Source organism: Chrysochloris asiatica, unplaced genomic scaffold (assembly GCF_000296735.1).
Source record: "Chrysochloris asiatica unplaced genomic scaffold, ChrAsi1.0 scaffold00170, whole genome shotgun sequence".
Lineage (NCBI taxonomy): Eukaryota > Metazoa > Chordata > Mammalia > Afrosoricida > Chrysochloridae > Chrysochloris > Chrysochloris asiatica.
Window position 1 is genome coordinate 2,873,195 of NW_006408688.1, and position 5,421 is coordinate 2,878,615.

The following is a 5,421-nucleotide window of genomic DNA, read 5'->3' on the forward strand; positions in this document are numbered from 1 at the left end:
GAGAGAAATATGAAATCAAAATTATGGAACTACATGCTCCAGAATTCTTTTTGAAAATGAAAATTTTCAAAACTTTTTATGGCTGTCTAAACAGAATAGAAACATTTCATAGGTTTATATAAAATATATATATTTCTCTGCACACAAATCAAACCCTGAGAGAAAAATTTACAGTCTGAAGTAAGTCATAGTTGCAAAGGTCTTCTAGAAAAGCTTGGGGCTTGTAAGGGAAATTTTCAATATAATCACTTTTTAATACTTTCTTTTCATTCATTTTTGTTGTTGTTGTTGTTCTGAAGATGGTGGTAATCAAAATGTTGTCAAACTATTATTTTAATGACAATGATACTAAAAAGCAATGCTATTGACCAGAATTTTTTTTTTTTTTCTTCTTTGAGCTGAAGAAGGAATTTAGTTGTATGTACAGAGAAACCAGCACAATTTGGTAGCCAGTTCTTTGACCTTTGTCTTCTCCAACTTGGTGAAACAAGACACCGATTTGGGGCCTAGTATATTGCTTCCCCAGTGACATCAGTTCTCGTGCATCTGTCGTTGTACTTGGTCCAAATGGCTTCTACCAACTTATCAGAGATCCTTTGTCTTCCGACTTCACCTGTGTAAAGGCCACAGTGGTACAAGTCTTCTTGTGGACCCGCCATCCAAGTTGGGCCTTGACGGTAATAATGAAGTGGGGAACACCCATATTATGATACAAGGCCAGCAAGAAGACAACCAGCTCAATGGGCTTTATGTCCTGTGTGATCACCACCAGCTGGGACTTGTTCTTCTCCAGAGAGGACCCCAGCTCACAGAATGCAGGCCTTTTGGTGGGGACACCCCCTTTGCCAGTAGCCTTCTTTTGAGCTGGGGAGAGCAGCTTGTCCTCCTTCATCTTCTTCTCCTGCATCATCTCTGGCCTGTATTTGTGGGAAGCTTCAGTAGCTGAGTGGCTGTCTGACCCTACAAGTCATGGGTGAACTGGTTAATGGCAGGGGACACTTTCAGCTCTTTGTCGAGGCGAGCCCATTGCCGCTGCAGCCAGATGTAGTTAGGCCATTTGACAAAGCAGTGAAGTCCCTTTTGGGTTCGGTGTCCCAAACTTTGGGCCTTTTCTCAATCAGGGGGTTCACTACCTTCTTGGCCTCCAGCTTCTTGATAACAGCAGGCGCTGCCTCCACCTTCTTCCACTAGACCTTCTTTTCTTTTTTTTTTTAAATGTTTTATTGTGAATTATGTCATAGTTTACATGGGAGAAAAGTAGTTTTACATTCATCCTATCATATATCGTTTCATTGTCATGGTTACAATCGCCTCCATGCATCATCAACCAACCAAAGGGTATATATATTGCAAGCCGACCCCCCAGTCGTCAGCACACAGCCCCTCTCCCTCTCTGTGTCTAAAGTCCCCAGCTGCTCCATCTTTCCATGTCATCGTCTCTGCCTCCATCTGAGGTATCACTGCTTCTCTGGGTAGGGTCCCACTCTCTACTCTTCTCCCTTGATGGTCCCAGGGACCTCCGCTCCTAGACTGAAAACTTAATCACTCCCCTCCTTGCAACATACCTTTACATTTCCAAACCTCACAATCAATCCTGATAACGATTATCACTATTGTATCATAAGAGACCTATCCGCATTTCATTTCATCAGCACGGCCTAGACAGATTTGACCATAATTCTTGAGTGAAATATAGTACAGATTAAGAAATATTTCTGGTGCTTTATCTGTGTTAAATATAATGCTATAATATGAAGCAGGTACACCAAAAATATTGCATATAAAGCAAAATAAAATAAACTTTTAAAAGATTATCACTGAATTCTCAAATAGATCTTTCCCTCTGAAGGTCAATAGTGTTAATATACTTATTAAGCAAATATACCAGCTGAGTTTTCTATCAAGGTCGAAACAAAGTACCTCAAAGCTTAAATCAACACAAATCTATTGCCTTACAACTCTGTAGGTCAAAAGTGTACATGGGCTTAAAGTTCACTGGGCCAAGTTAAAAGGACTAGCAGGACTGTATTTTTTTTTTTTTTTCCTATAGGCATTAGACAAGAATCCATTTCTTTGTTTTTTCCAGCTTTTAGAGTCTACCCATATTCCTTAGCTAGTGGGTCTTTCTTTTGTATTCAAAGCCATAATTACAGGTTAAAATCCTTTTCAAATGGCATCACTCTTACCTAACTTCTGCCTCCGTCTTCCAATTTTAAGAACCCGTGTAACTACATTGGGTCACCTGGGAAATCCAAGATAATATTTTTTTTATGGTCACCTGATTGCTATTGTTGTTGTTAAGTACCATATAGTCGGTTCCGACTCACAGTGACCCTCTATAGGGTGTCCAAGGCTGTAAATGTTTACGGGAGCAGAGAGCCTCATCTTTCTCCCTTGGAACGGCTAGTAGTTTCAACCTTGAGATCGGCGGCCCAGCTTGTAACCACGACGCTACCAACCTTAATTCCATTTGCAACCCATATTCCATTTTTATAAATGAAGTAACATATTCACAGTTTCCAGTAATTAGGACATGGATATCTTTAACCCTTGTAGTTATGTTGTTGTTGTTGTTAAGTGCCAATTCATAGCAACCCTGTGTAGAGTTTCTAAGAAGCAGCAGGTAGGCTTGAAACACCAACCATGTGGTTAGCAGCCCATGCTTGTTCTACAGTGCCATACCAAGACTCCTCATTTTCAAATCATAGTGGTCTTATAATACAGAAAAGAACAAGCAGACCCTTAGTTTGAATTGCTAAGATTTGATTTAGCAGCGAGGTGCTTAACCCATGTACCTCTAGGGCTCTTTCCAGGCATCTTTATGAAAGAACTAATCTTCCAACAACAGTTTCCAATCAGTTCCACTTACAGACACAACATTCAACAAAAAAAGACAAAACTGCAAACACAATTCTTACCATAAGTAAAGACAATGAAGACAAACAAAATCTTTTTTTTTTCCACTTAGTTGACTAGTCTTAATTTGGATGGTCCTTAACTTTCTAATTCGTAGAAATCAGTTAACACACACATACACACACACACACACACAAATGACTGAGGAAATGCTATTAAACAAAAAGGATAGAAATATGTGTGGATAAAAGTTATGGAAAATGCAGAAAAAAATGTGTTGAATGTCTTGGACTACATATTGCTTTTCAAAATCCATAAGACTTGAGGCTTTATCATTCTATTCTGCTCTGGTTCTATTCTGAAATGAGTACAGAATTCTATTCCTTACCATTTTTTAAATTTTTAGCTGCTGTTGCTCTTTACTGTATGTGCCAAGTTGTGAGATCAGTGGTTTAGGTCTTATATAAATACCAAATAAATTGTTAGCTCTTTAGAGACTAGCCTAGAAAGATACAAGTTTTAAAGAAATACAGTTACGAAATTGCTTGCTGAATTGATACATTGCATATACCATTAATTCTCTTTCTAGTAATATTGCCATATGTAAATGTGCCAAGAAGACACCTGATCACTCCCTTTGTTATATACATATATAAATATGCTCTGGTAGTGTAGTGGTTACAAATTGGGCTGAGAACCGCAAGGTCAGCAGTTCGAAACTACCAGTTATTTGGTGGGAGAAAGATAACACTTTCTGCTCCCGTAAAGATTTACAGCCTCGGAAACCCTGTACAGGGTCGCTATGAGTTGAAATTGACTCCACAGCACATAATAACAACAAATATGCTAAGAGGACACCTGATCACTCTCTTTGCCATATATATTCTTGAAAACCTCTTAAAATTTATGGCTATGTCTATTTAGTTGGACTCCAGGTGTGGCACTATAGGATCAGCACTGGACTGTAAACCACAAGGTCAGCAGTTCAAACCCACCAACTGTTCCTCAGAAACTCTATATAAGGTTGCTATTAGTCAGAATTAACTCAAAGGCATTTAACAACAACAACAATTATCTAATCAGTATGCAAAATGGTTTTAAGTGTTTGAGCTGTGGATATTTACATATATCCTTACTTTACATTTTTTTATTTGCAAATACTGTTTGTAAATGATCATAAAATGACACCCTCTTCCATGATGATTGTTGTTACTGTTGTTAAGTGTCCTCGAGTCAGTTCTGGCTCATAGTAACCATGAATATGGTTTCTGAGGAGCAGCTGGTGGGTTTGAAACTGCTGACCTTGTGATTTGTAGTCCAGTTCTAATCCTATAGCACTCCACCAGGAGTTCACAATGATTAGGCAGAAATTCAAGACAGCTTTACTGAGCCAAGTCATCAAAGAGTTTGCCCATCTATCTTCTTTCTAGTTACTCCTGTTCAGCTCCTCCTCTATCCTTTCCTCTGAAGCTCTGGGTTCCAGAATTATCAACTGTAGCTGATTAATTAAATCTCTCATATTTACATTGTCGGTGGTCCAAGCTCACCAGCTGCTCCTTGGACACCCTATACATGGTTGCTATGCGTCGGAATCAACTCGAAGGCCCTTAACAACAACATCTACATTGTAGAGGATCTGTACAGTATATCTGCCTAGGCTGCCACTTTGTCAGAAGTCTGAGCATTATGCTTTTTTAAGAACTACCTTTGTAGGATCTAGGACTTCTGGTGGGGTGTTGTGGATCAGCACTGGACTGCGAACCACCAGTTCAGCAGTTCAATCCACTAGATGCTTCTTGGAAACCCTATACAATGTCATTATGAGTCAGAACTGACTCAACAGCACTTAACAACAACAACGCATAGGATCAAAGGAACAACAGCTACACAAAAGATTAGATAGGGACACTAGGGGCAGTGATTTTATTTTAATAGAGGAGGTGCAGCTCAGAAAAGGAGGGTGAGAATGATTGTGCAACTAAAGAATGTAATCAATATCATGGAATTATAAATGTAGACATGCTTAGAGCAGTGTATTTTTTTCCTGTGTATGATCTCAACCACATTAAATTAAACATTTTTTTTAAAGAGTTAACTAAGAACTTTATAGAAATGTTAACTGCAGTCTATTTTTCCATGAAATAGAACTGAACATTTTGTGCAGATTCATGTATGACTCTTTCTTACCCCTAGAAAAATATATATAATTTTACCAATATAACAAGAGTTTGCAATGTGTCTGCTTAAACAGCACTTTGTTGCTTGATGGAATATTATTGTTTAAATCCATATGCAAATCTCTAAGTTAGGAGTTTGTAATTCTGACAAAGAACCAAAATTGCATGCAAAGTTTTCAAAGTAAAACCTTCTAGATCACAACCCCAGAATTCTCATAACTCAATAAAATAATTTACTTGCTGAGCATTTACTGTGTGCCAGGCATCATGATTCCAGAAAACTGGAAGTTGACAGAGAAGAAATTAAAAAATAAATTTCAACTTATATCCACCACTCATCTGGTAGCATACTGGGATACACATTGGGCTGCTAGCCACAAGGTCAGCA

General features: G+C 38.4%; 1 pseudogene; it reads right to left on the reverse strand.

Moving 5' to 3' along the window:
• Positions 1–411: 411 nt before the first annotated feature.
• The window catches only part of LOC102811047, a 65,239-nt pseudogene continuing 60,229 nt past the window's right edge, over positions 412–5,421 (reverse strand).